The 13,567-nt window shown below is 45.2% G+C and overlaps 2 long non-coding RNA genes across 3 annotated transcripts; both read left to right on the forward strand.

The window, feature by feature from the left end:
• The first annotated feature begins 6,673 nt into the window (after positions 1-6,673).
• On the forward strand, positions 6,674-12,291 carry LOC124288098. 2 transcript variants are annotated; one of them, XR_006901381.1, is made up of 3 exons: positions 6,674-6,707; positions 11,847-11,949; positions 12,240-12,291. It is a non-coding gene; the product is annotated as an uncharacterized LOC124288098 (long non-coding RNA). The 2 variants fall into 2 exon arrangements; XR_006901380.1 differs by having other exon boundaries at positions 11,859-11,949.
• Positions 7,890-8,933, forward strand: LOC124288099. The gene is made up of 3 exons (XR_006901382.1): positions 7,890-7,907; positions 8,090-8,143; positions 8,895-8,933. It is a non-coding gene; the product is annotated as an uncharacterized LOC124288099 (long non-coding RNA).
• Positions 12,292-13,567: the final 1,276 nt, after the last annotated feature.

The raw sequence follows: 13,567 nt of genomic DNA on the forward strand, positions 1-13,567 counted from the left end.
TTGTTTCTCCGTGTGTCACCGTGTGTCTCCTGCTTGTCTCTTGTGTAAGCCTGTGTGTTCCCTTGTTTGTCTCTGCTTGTTTCCGTGTGTCCGTGTACTTCTTCTGTAGGTGTTCTCCCTAGGTTCTGTTGTTCTGTCTCTGTGTTCTGTTGTGGGGTTCTCCCAGTGTTCCCCTGTGAATTCCTTGTGTGTCTGCTGTGTTCTATGTATCTGTATCTGTGTGTTCTCAAATAGGGTCTTTTGGACATTTCGGGTCACACTGGACTCTGGAAATGATAATCAAACGTGTACACGTTACGTGTGTTCCCTGTGTGTCTTTGTGTGTTCTGTCTGCTCCAGCTGTGTCTTTTGTTTCTCGTGTGTCACCGTGTGTCTCCTCCGTTTGTCTCTGTGCGTCCCCGTCTCGCCTGTCTCCTGCTTTGCCTCGCAGTCCGTGTGCCCATGTGCGTGCCCCGTGTCCTGTGTGCTCTGTAAGTCTCTGTCCTCAGTCCCCGTGCGCCCTCGTGGCAAGTGTTTCCTTTTAAAAAGACCCCTGTGTGTCCGCAAGTGTCCGCATTCCCAGCCCATGTGCGTCCTCGCGTCCTCTGCTCTGTATCTGCTTGCCTGGCCCAGTGTGTCCCCAGCCCGTGTGTCCTCTGGGTGCAGCCCCCGTGCCCTCCCCGTGTCCCCCAAGTGTTTCTTTGTGACCATGTGTGCGTCCACCAAAGTGTCCACGTGCCCCGTGTCCCTCGGTGCAACTCAGCCTTCCAAAACCTCAGGCCCGTGCTCAGTGGGTCCCCGTGGTCCCGTGTCCAAGTGTCCTCCAAGTGCTCCTCCGCAACCTCAAAGTGTCCACGTGTGTCTCTGCATGCTCGTGTCCCCAGCCCCAGTGTGTCTCAGTGTCCTGTGTGTCCTTGTTCAAAAGTGTCCAGCGTGTCCTGTGCGCCCTGCCCTTCTGTGTGTTTCTGTGTCTCTTGTGTCTCCCCTGTGTCTCTGTGTGTGTCTCCTGTGTCTCCTGTGTTTTTGTGTGACTCCGTCTCTGTGTTTCTTTGTTCCCCCAGGCTGTGTATTCCTGTGTCCCTCTGTGTGTCCGTGGCTCCTTCCCACCAGTCTCCTGTGTTTCTGTGTAAGCACTTGTTTTTCCTTCTGTGTCTCGGGTTTCTGTGTCTCCGTGGCTCCTGTGGGTAGGTCTGTGTGTCTCACTGTGTCTCCGTGTGTCTCTGTGTCTCTGCTCAGCCTCTTGTGTCGATGTGTGTCTCCATGTTTCTCTCAGGTGTATCTGTGTGACTCCTGTGTGTCTCTGTGTGTCTCCCCTCAGTCTCTGTTCGTCTCCCCCAGGCTCCATGTGTAGGTGTCTCCCTGTGCTCCCCGTGAGTCTCTGTGTGTTCATCCGTAGTCTCCCCAGGCTCCCTAGTCATCTTGACATCTGCAGACACTGACCTGGTGCAATGATGTCATCAAACATCGTTACTGTGTAATTCTTGTGTAACTTCCGTCTTGTCTATGTGTGTCTGTAGGTTCTCTTTTGTTTCTCTCCTGTGTCTCTGAGGTTCTGTAGGTTCTCCGTAGACCTGTGTGTCTCTGTGTGTCTCCATGTGTCTCCTGTGTCTCCATGTGTCTCCGTGTGTGACCTCCAGTGTGTTCCTCGTGTGTCTCCACATGTGTGTGTGTCAGTAGCTCCGTGTGTGACATCGTGTGTGTCTCCGTGTGTGTTTCTTAGGTGTTCTTTAGTCACTTTGTGTTCCTGTGTTCCTTTTGTGTTCCCCTGTGCCTCCTTGTATATCATCAGTGTGTTCTTTCGTGTGTCTCTGTGTGTTCTTTTGTGTGTTCTGCTTTCTACCTGTAGTTCTGTGTGTGTCTCTTGCGTGTCTCCTGTGGTGGGCTTTTGTTTGCTCTCTGTGTGCTCCTCGTACCCGTGTGTTTCTCCTTCTGCACCCCCGTGTGTGCTCCGCGTGTCTCCGTGCGCCAGCGTGTATGTCCATGTTCTGTGTGACTCCGTGTTTCTCTGTGTGTCTCCTCGTGGCACCCGTGTGCCCGTGGCTCCGGGAGGCAGGTGTGGGATGCTGCCAATAGGAGTGGCTGACAGTGCTAATCCAGCTGCTACCATGCCTATTCACCCGGCACCTGCGTCTCGCCCGTGCTCCTTGCGGCCCGTGTGTGTCTCCGGGTGTAATTCGTGTGTCCCAAGTGCCCTGTGCTCCCAAGTGCCTCGTGTGCTTCTGTGTCTCAGTGTCCTGTGTGTCTCTGTGTGACCCATTTGTCTTCGTGTCTTTCGTGTCTCTGTGTGTCTCTTTGGTGTCTCATGTGTGTGTCTCAGTTCCCGCGTCCCCGTGCGTCTGCTCTGGTGTCTCCCGCCCCCTGCACCGTGCATATCCGCGTCCAAGTGTCCGTGTGTTTCTTGTGTTCAAAAAGCATGTCCTCGTGTGTCCCGTGTCTCGGGTGTGTTCCAGTTCCCACAAAGTGTGTGCTCCGTGTCTCTGTGTGTTCCTTCCTGTGTAGTTCCTTCCGTGTGTTCCTGTGTCTCCAGGTTCTATGTGTCAGCTGGCCGTGTGTCGCTGTGTGCTCCCTGTGTGTTCAGGTTCTGCAGGTGTCCCCGTGGCTTCTGTGTGTCACAGTGTCTCCGTATGTTCCTGTGTCTGGTGTGTCTCCGTGTGTGGCTCCCTGTGTCACTGTGCTCCCCGTGTCTCTGTGTGTCTCCGCTTGTCACCGCATGTGGGAGGGTAGCAGGAAGCCAGGTGGGGTGGGAGGTGCAGGGTATGGGTGCTGTGGTGATAGCTTGATAAAGTAATCCCTATAGCACGACCGAAGGCTCGATTCGATTCGGGTACTCACAGGCTAAAGTCCCGTTTGTCCCAATTCTACAGGTATAACTGACAAGTAACTGAAACGACGTGAAAGCAAGCTTTAATGTTGTTTGTTGCTTCACTGGGCAAATTCATAAGCAGGTAGTTTGTACTGACGGAGCGGGGAAACACATGAAACTGGAAATACGATGACCGGAAACTGAGTCTCCGAGCTAGACCAGATCCTGTTGCAATATAATGATAGTAATTAGACAATTTGAAATGTTTTGCAGGAGCTGTGGCCAGTATGATTGAAGTAATGATTGGGTCACTGCTCATTTCGTAAGTGCACAGAGTAAATACATCATTTCTTCACCCTTTGTATTGAATAATAATGTTTGTTCATATATAAGTGTACAGGGCACAATCCACACCATTTCTATATGCTTACCTTTTGTATTAAAACAACAAGCTTGTTCATATATAGTGCACAGGGTACAACTCATATATAAGGGTACAGGGTACAACCCATATATATACTGTGGCAGTACAACTACACCATTTATGTTTGCCCTTGTATTGGACACAATAAGCTTGTTCATATATATGTACAAGGCAACCACATTTCTATGTTTACCCTCTAGTATCAATAATGTTTGTTCATATAAGGCACAAGGTACAACTTTTCGTCATTTCTATGTTTACCCTTAATAATTATGTTTGTTCATATAAGTGTACAAGGTACAATCAGTATTTCTATGTTTAATTCTGGCATTGGACACAATGTTTGTTCATATATAAGTGCACAAGGTACAACCAAACCATTTCATGCTCAACCTTGCATTGACAATGCCTGTTCATACATAAGCAACAGGGCACAACCAATCACTTGCTTCACCTTGCATTGAATAATGTTTGTTCATACATAAGCAACAACAACCACATTTCATGCTTCAATCCCTTAAAATGCCTGTCCATTTACATATATACAACCACACCATTTCCCCATACGCTCACCTCGCACATCAACAATGTCTGTCCATACAAAGCCACAACCAATAACCATTTCATAAGCCAATCTCACGTATCATCAACATTCATATAAGCACAGGGCACAACCACATCATTTCATGTCTTCACCCCATTGACAATGCCTGTCTCATATAAGCAACAACAACCACATTTCCTTAAACTTGCATTGCATCAATAACAGTTTGGTTCATACATAAGCACCAACAACCACACCATTTCTATGCTCACCCTTGTATTGAACAATAACATAAAACGAACAACAACACGTCTGCAAACACTGCCTCAGTCCCGCATATTGATGGGCAGAATAACACACCATAGCCGATACTTGGCTATTCCTCAAAGCTGCTCACCATCTACCACCACCGACAGAGATATTATGAAAACCGCCCAGCCAAAAGCACGCAAATAACAATGCTCTTGTTGATCTTTGTTTCAGTTTCCGTGCCCAGTGAGGGGCATATGGGACAAAACTGACCAACTATGTTCAATATCTCTGTAGACTTCACCCTGGCAGAAACCTTCAATCGTGTGACAGCATACAAGTAAGCGAAGGATGTGGCTGGTCGGTATGGTGACTTCTAGATCAACATTGTAGCCAGAACTGCATCAACACCACGTGCAATCAACCAAACGGGGATGTACTCGGTGTACAGACGATGGTACTTTCTAACATAACAACATAACACATATACAGGTGTAGAAACACATTCTGGAAAGTATTTCAATCACATCTGCCTATCTCAGACTGAAGTAACATATCAGTGCAGATATGGATATGGTGGCTAGCTACATGGCCGTTACGTAAAACAATTAAATTTTCAGTACGCTATTACAACAAGCATTGCGTCTCACAATGTATCGCACAGATGTGTTCACCGTCTGATAGGTGGCTTTCTATTACCCTTCTTTTCATCCTTCAGCTTTATACCTCAGACTAATTTAATACGTCAGTATAGATACTTTGGATAGGAAAGAATGCTACTTATCTACATTATTGGGTATTTGGTTATTTCCAAAATGCACAAACAAGCTTCATAACCGACTCGTGTTGGAAAGTGGTAACTGGAGTTTACGTAGCGTTGATCGATAGTATATTATAGATGTCTGTCTTGTACAACAAGTCCTTTAGTCTAACCACCACCCTCCACTCTAACCTATGGTAGCATTGTCCTCCCGAACGTCAATTGGTTTGTGTTTATTTCCACAGTCAATGGTTTCTAGTGTAAGTGAGTAGACAAAACTGGGACCAACTATGTTCACATCTCTGTAGACTTTCACCCTGGTAGAAAACCTTTCCACCGTGTGACAGATATTGAAGTGTTTAGTTGATGTGTTGTCGTTATGGTGGCTACTCAGATCAACTTCTTGTAGCCAGAACTGCATCAACACTACGTGCACCAACCTAACGTAGGATAAAATTTCGGGTGTACAGACGGGTGTTGGTATTTTGTAACAAAACGACAGGCGCCAATATATACAGGTGGCGACATCTTTTTCCTGTAATATCTATATTTAAGACCGACCGAATGAACATATAACAGCACAGACACATTTCGATACGAACAAAGGCGAAAACGACAACAGAATCTGCTCTACAATAACGCCCACCCGCATATGTGTTTAGAGTTGGAAATCACAGCTTGTAGACTCCAATGTGTTACCTCCAGTTGACACCATTGGGACAAGCAAACCACAGGACTTGGATGATCCGCAGCATGATGGTTACACCCCGTGCCGATATGCCAAGACGAACGAACATGTTCAACGGAAAATCCATCAGTGAAACCATCAAACCCTCGCGATCAAATTCAAAATTGTATTCTAAAAAGAAGCTAAATCGCAAACCGAGAAACAAATTACTACAAACCGACCGCACCAAGCAGCACAACCAAAGGAAGCTCAAAATAACAGATAATATTATACCATAGTTGTATCGCCGCCATAGAACCAACAAAAAGATGAGGTCACCCGCCGCGTTAAAAGCCCGTTGACATCATAGGCTTATGCTAGAATCTGGATGGTCTTGAATAAATGTAATGTGAGATGACCAATAACGAATGCCAAGCCATATACAGATAGTGGGCACCAGGAGTTACTTTCCATCAACTATGCGTCTCGTCTCGTGCCGGAATATCCGCCAACAATCATGTGTCCAAGTCTCGAATATTCAGCAACACCATGCGTCTCAATCTGTAATATCTCAAAGCGACCCAGGTCGTCTGTGCTGGAATATTCAGTAACACTATGTGTTCGTCTATGAATATTCAGGAACACTATGTGTCTGATCGTGTTGAATATTCAGTAACACTATGTGTCTGTTCAGTTGGAATATTCAGTAACACTATGTGTCTTTGTCTATTCAGTAACATCATATGTGTCTGTCTGTGCTGGAATATTCAGTAACACTATTTGTCTGTTTAAGGAATATTCAGTAACACTATAGGTTCGCTCAGCAATATTCAGTAACACTATGTGTCTGTCTGTGCTGGGAATATTCAGTAACACTATTGGTCTGCCTGTGCTGGAATATTCAGTAACACGTTGGGTCTGTCTACTGGGATATTCAGAAACACCTGGCCTCCCTGCTGGAATATTCAGTAACACTGGGTGTGTTTCTATACTAGAATTAATAGTAATACTCATAAATATGGGAGCTAAAAGCTCTCTTTATTTATGATGTCATGCTTTCAACAGAACGTACTTATCACAATGTGGTCTATTGCCAGAGACGAACCATCCACCGTGTGACAAAGATACTGGGAAGTGTTTAGCGATGTGTCTGTGGTCGGCATGGTGACCACTGTGATCAACTCTGTAGCTAGAACTGCATCAACACCACGTGCAATCAACCCAACGGGAATGTGTACCCCGGGTGTAGACGGATACACTGGCAATTTAACATAGCAACAGGTACACAGATACAGATGTAGAAACACATTCTTAAGTATTAGTATGGCACTTTTACAATTTGCAGTATTCTAGTTTCAGTATTTGGCAGAAATATGTAATTGTACATCACGTACGAGATCAGTACAACAACACCTGTTTTCTTATAGCACTGACACATCACACTGATGAAGAGCATACTGTCTCAAGATCAATAACAGATCTTTGTGATTTATTACGTATGTAAGACTTCTAGATTGTGTCACTTCATAAGTTAGAAGGTTGATTGACTTGGTAGAAGATTACAGTTGTTTTGTACTCAGTGCAAGCATATCAGGATTGCTTAGTTCGTTCGAATTCTAACGTTCAGATGTAAAATGCGCATGACCAAAGACTATTTAACATGTTATATATTGATTAAAGTCTACCGATATCAACCATGTCACCACGAGCTGATAAAGTTACGTTAATACACCCGACATCACCGCATCAACGGCGGCGACTTCATTTACCAAACCCACCATTAGCTTCAAAAATAAAATACCCTCGAACACTGTACCACCACACCGGCAGCATAGCGATGTCAGAGCATTGCGACTACTCCAGTCTGGCTTAACGCCAGCTGCGCTACTGCGCCGCAAAATCTACCGCCCAAAACGATTTCTCCTGTATTATCGCCACACCAACAAGCGACAAGGCCCGTAATTACTTCGATGACAACATTGCATCACACCACCAGCCCGCGAATGCCTGTTCCAAAGCAAAACACCGCACGCCCACCAGTCCCCATGTGCGTTTGGTTCCAGGCAAAGCAAATACCTATCAAGTATACCAGTCCCATGCGTTTGGGTTCCAGGTGAAGGGCAACACCGCATCGTTAACCACCAGTCCCAGAGTGTTTCGTTCCAGGCGAAGCAACACCGCATCAAGTATATGTTCATCCCCATAGTGCTTCTGTTCCGCATTTAGCCGCTACCACCGCATCGCGCTTCTTTACAGTCCCATAGCGCTTGTTCCAGGCACTCACACAGACCATAGTCCCATAGTGTTTCTGTTCCAGTTGGCCAGGCAAGCATATCAAATGACCATTAGTCCCAGAGTTTGTCCAGCATTTACATGCCACCGCACAGACCATAGTCCCGGACCCTGTTACAGGTGAAGCAACAAGTGCTCCAGGTGAAAGGCAACACACACAGACCATTAACTCTAGAGTGTTTGTTCCAGGTGAAGGGTACATTACAAGACCAGGTCCTAGAGTGTTTGTTCCAGATGAAGGGCAACACTGTGACAGACTATTAGTCCTAGAGTTTGTTCCAGATGAAGGCACATCAGACAGACTATTAGTCCTATAGTATTTGTTCCAGGTGAAGGGGCACATCAGAGAGAACCATTAGGACCCATAGCAGGTGAAGGGCACGTTACACAGACCATTAGTCCTATAGTGCTTGTCTAGGTGAAGGGTACTTTATGGTCCCAGAGTGTTTGTTCAAGATGAAGGGCACATCAGACAGACTATTAGTCCTTCGAACAGAAGGGCAATGTATCAGACCATTAGTCCTAGAGTATTTGTTCCAGAAGCACATCAGACAGACAACTCATTTGTCTAGGTGAAGGGCCACACAGACTATTAGTCCTGAATAAGCTTGTTCCAGGTGAAGGGTACGTTACACAGACCATTAGTCCTAGAGCAGGTGAAGGGTACATTAACAGATTATTAGTTCTATAGTGTTTGCTCCAGGTGAAGGGCAAGTAACATTACAACAAACCATTAGTCCTGTATTTGTCTAGGTGAAGAGCACATTAACAGACCACTAGTCCTATAGTGTTTGTTCCAGGTGAAGGGTACATTAGACAGACTATATCCAGACTGTTTTGTCTATGTGAAGGTACATTACAATACTACTAGTCCTAAAGTGTTTGTCCCAGGTGAAGGGCACATCAGAGAGAATATTAGTCCCATAGTAAGCTTGTTCCAGGTGAAGGGTACATTAGACAGACTATTAGTCATATAGTGTTTACAGGTGAGTGGGTACAACACAGACCATAGTCCCATAGTGTTTGTTTTAGGTAAATGGCACATCAGTCAGAGTATTAGTCATAGAGTGTTTGTTCCAGATGAAGCACATCTCAGACAGACTATTAGTCCTAGAGTATTTGTTCTAGGGTACGTTACATAGACTATTAGTCCTAGAGGCTTGTTCCAGGTGAAAGGTACATTACACAGACTATTAGTCCTATAGTGCTTGCTCCTAGAAGGGTACATTACACAAACTATTAATAGTCCCATCCTGTTTGTCTAGTGAAGGGTCTAACACACAAACAAGAATCATTAGCCCAAAGTGCCTATAAGAAGGAAGCACAACAAACCAATAGTGCCATAATAGTTTGTTCCAGTGAAGGCACATTGTATCAAGAACTTTCACAATCCCAGACCGTTTGTCTCTTGTGAATTGGTGTACAGACAAGACCATTAGTCCCAGAGCAGTTCCAGGTGAAAAGGGCCATAACACAGACAACCTACAGTTTGGTTTTAGGCAAATGGCAACAGAGCACAGTCATAGAGCATTTGTTCCAGATGAAGGGCAACATCGCATCGAGACCAATAGTCCCAGAGTGCTTCTGTTCCAGTGAAGGGCACGTTACACAGACCATTAGTCCCAGTATACTGTTCCAGGTGAAAGGCACACACAACCATTAGTGCCATTGCTCTGTTCCAGGTGAAGGCAAGGCAACATTAGACAGACTATTAACTTGTGACCGCTTGTTCCCAGAATTGTACACACACAAGACCATTAGTCCCAGATGCCTGTTCCAGGCAGAAGGGCACACTGCATCAAGAACATAGTCCCATAGTGCTTGCCCACGTGAAGGGCACACACACAAGACCACATCCCATAGTGTTTGTTCCGGCACACATAAAACCACAGAACCCAAGCAATGGTTCCAGATGAAGCAACACCCAGAACAAGACCATTGGGGTCCCAGAAAGCTGCCCAGTGAAGGGCCAACATCAGAACAAGACCACAGTCCTTACATTGCTTGTTCCAGGCAAGGGTACACACACAGACCATTAGTCCTAGAGTGTTTGTTCCAAGTGAAGGTAACAGTCAGACTATTAGTCCTGTAGAGCGGTTGCTCCAGATGAAGGGCAACATCAGACAGAATATAGTCCTAGAGTACGAAAACCCAGGTGAGGCACATCAGACAGACCATAGCCCCATATTGTTTGTTCCAGGTGGCGTACATTTCACAGACTATTAGCCCTAGAGTGTTTGTTCAAGGTGAAGGGGTACGTTACACAGACTATTAGTCCTAGAGTGTTTGTTCCAGGTGAAGCACATCAGACAGACCATTAGTCCTAGAGTGTTTGTTTCAGGTGAAGGGTACATAACACGGACCATTAGCCTATTGTTTGTTCCAGGTGAATTGCAATACACAGACTTTTAGTCCTATAGTAAGCTTGTCTAGGAAGGGTACATTAATATCAGACCATTAGTCCCATAGTGTCAGTTCCAGGTGAAGGGTACGTTACATAGACCATTAGTCCTAGAGCTTGTTCCAGGTGAAGACGTTACACAGACCATTGGGGTCCTAGAATGCAGACCATAGTCCTTAGTGTTTGTCTAGGTGAAGGGTACATTACACAGACCACGTCCTATAGTGTTTGTTCCAGGTGAAGGGTACATTAGATTGTGACAATGCCAGTTCCGACTGTTTGTTCCAAGTGAAGTAAGACATTACATAGACTACTAGTCCTAAAGTGTTTGTCCCAGGTGAAGGCACATCAGACAGAATATTAGTCCTATAGTGTTTGTTCCATGTGAAGTTGGGTACATTAGGACAGACTATTAGTCATATAGTGTTTCTGTTCCAGGTGAAGGGTACTACACAGACCATTAGTCCTATAGTGTTTGTTTAAATGCACATCAGTCAGACTAGTCCTAGACTGTTGTTCATAGATGAAGGTCACATCAGACAGACTATTAGTCCTAGGAGTTCCAGGTGAAGGGCACATCAGACCATAGCCCTAGAGTGTTTTTGTTCCAGGTGAAGGGTAATGCTACAAAAGACCATAGTCCGTAGAGTGTTTGTTCCAGGTGAAAAGTAAATTAGACAGACTATTAGTCCTATAGTGCTTGCTCCAGGTGTGAAGGGCAGCGCATTACACAACCGTTATCCTATGCGTTTGTCAAGGTGAAGGGTACATTACACAGACCACAGCATACGTTAATCATTGCCTTCAGTTTGTCCTGCGCGCGCTATCTGTTCCGATGAAGGGCAATCGCACGACCACAGTCCCAGAGCGTTTTTCCAGGCGAAGGGCAACACCGCACAGACCATTAGCGCCACATTGCTTGTTCCGGTAAGTAGCGGCCACTGGCCACCTAACTGGCCAGTCCCGTATGCTTCGTTCCAAAGTGAAGCAACACCAGTCAAACCACAAATCCAGAGCCGCCTGTTCCGCATTTGCAACCATCAGCATCGCAATATTATCCTGTGTTTCCAGTCCGCGTGAAGGGCAACACTGCTATCATGACCATTGGGCCCCATATTGCCTAAGGTTCCAGCAAGTAGCGTACATTTCACAGACCATTAAGCGTCGTTTGTCCAGGTGAAATGGGGCAATGCCAATGCGACCATTTGGTCCCAGAAGTCGGTTCCAGGCGAAGCATCGCATCAGAATTCTCACAGTCCCTATGCCTGTCCCAGAAGGCACACAACAAGAATCATTGTATCCATAGTGCTTCTGTTCCAGGCATTGCACACACACAGACCACAGTCCCAGAGTGTTTGGTTCCAGGTGAAGGGCACATTACACCATAACCCAGAGTGTTGTTCCAGGTGCATACAACATCAGAACAGAATAAATCCCATAGCAGTTTGTTCCAGGAAGGTAACGTTAGAGACCATTAGTCCTATATAGTGCTTGTTCCAGGAAGGCAATGTCATTGACAGTAGACTATTAGTCCTATAGCTTGTTCTGTGAAAGGTAATGTTACATTGTGACTATTAGTCCTATATAGTGTTCCAGGTGAAGGGTACTTACACAGACTATTAGTCCTATAGTGTTTGTTCCAGGTGATGGGTACTTTTACACAGACTATAGTCCTATAGTGTTTGTTCCAGGTGATGGGTACGTTACACAGACTATTAGTCCTATAGTGCTTGTTCCAGGTGATGGGTACTTTACACAGAGTGGACAGGTGATGTGGATGTTGCCAACCATCATCTTCTTTCTTCACGACTATTTATGTTGCTGGAAGAGGTGAGTTCCTGGTACCAACCTGATACAACATTTTCTTTTCATTCTTGGTTAGTATTTGGCCAATTATTCAGATATGTAATCCTTGGTATAACAATATACTCAGAGCTCTTTATTGCTTTTAGTTTTACAAACACGCAGATATTTTTCTACATTCTCACAACATGAAACCCCTGCATCAGTAAGCTGATTGACGACAATAAGACAATAACATGAGAATTTGTTAGTCAACAAGAAGTGAAGGTGTTTACAGAACAGGTGCCCTTTTTCTAAAAAGACAAATGTCTTTGCAGTGGACGATGTAGAAGAACCTGTAATAGATGGTGTGCCTGGTTGATTGAAAGGCAAGTACGCTCACAATACTTTATTTAAAACACTATTATTGAACAGAAGAGTGGTGGAAGTTCAATTTAACGCTGGTTTTAGTGGTAGCTCGGCTATAGGGACGGCGTGTCTGCTTATCGTGGGAGCAAAACCTGAAGTGTTGCAGGTCAGTAATGGTTGCCAACGTTAGACTCAATAAACCCCAAAACACAATTTTACAATTTGGCGCTGATCATACAATCATATGTTTGAACCAGAGCTAAGGGAGAATCAGTTATAAGCGACATCACCCGTGTCCCACTTACTCGCTAAACACGTTATTTAAATATTGGTTTACTTATATTCATTCGTTATTCTTTACAGAGTCCTCGGTCACGTAGCTAACATAATCTGATTCACGTCATGAGACACAGTATGTACTTTTACTCCGGAATAATGTTTAGCCAGACAACTGTTTGTCACTATTGCAATCCATATCTTCCGCCAGTTGTTCCACCATACTGAGTAGGTAGTAAACTGTATGTATCAACGTAGGACTTAAAATTCGTCAGGTATGTGTAACACTGTATGCATCGACTTACACTGTGCATTCGTCAGGTATGTGCAAAGTGCATGCCCCTCAATCTAGGACTTACACACTGTGTACCTGTCAGGTATGTGCAAACTGTATGCATCAACGTAGACTTACGCTGTGCGGGTGTAGCCATTCAACTGGCGAAAATAAATAAATATTTCTGCTATGAAATTATTTGGGGAGCCATTGATGGTAAACGCACCGCCGCGTGCAAACAACGCACAATCCCCTTTGCCTCCCTTTCAAGTATCATTCATTCTAGTAAACCGATTTCACCAGTCTCGAAATATGTCATGACGTACAGGCACATGTCAGGTGCAACCGTGTACTGAACCAAGTTGTTACTGAATTCCCAAACAAACCTCGCCGCATCTTCCGTCTCTCACCCCCCACCGAAACAGACTTAGATAACGGCGACTCTATCCCTCACTCACAAACAGGATATGGCCAAGACACACCACACAAGACATCTACCCCTCACCGCCGTCACACACAGACAACAGACTTCGCACCAACAAGACACAGACACCCCACAGACCTACCCTCATTACACACAGACAATAGACTTACCAACAAGATACAGAAACCCCACAGACATCTACCTCTCACTGCTGCTCTTCATTATGCAATAGACTTTTCCTAAGATACAGACACCCCAGAGACATCTACCCTCACTGCTGCCTCACATACAATAGACTTACTCATACAAGATACAGAAACCCC

Source organism: Haliotis rubra, unplaced genomic scaffold, assembly GCF_003918875.1.
Source record: "Haliotis rubra isolate DU_JTF1 unplaced genomic scaffold, ASM391887v1 Scf411, whole genome shotgun sequence".
NCBI lineage: Eukaryota > Metazoa > Mollusca > Gastropoda > Lepetellida > Haliotidae > Haliotis > Haliotis rubra.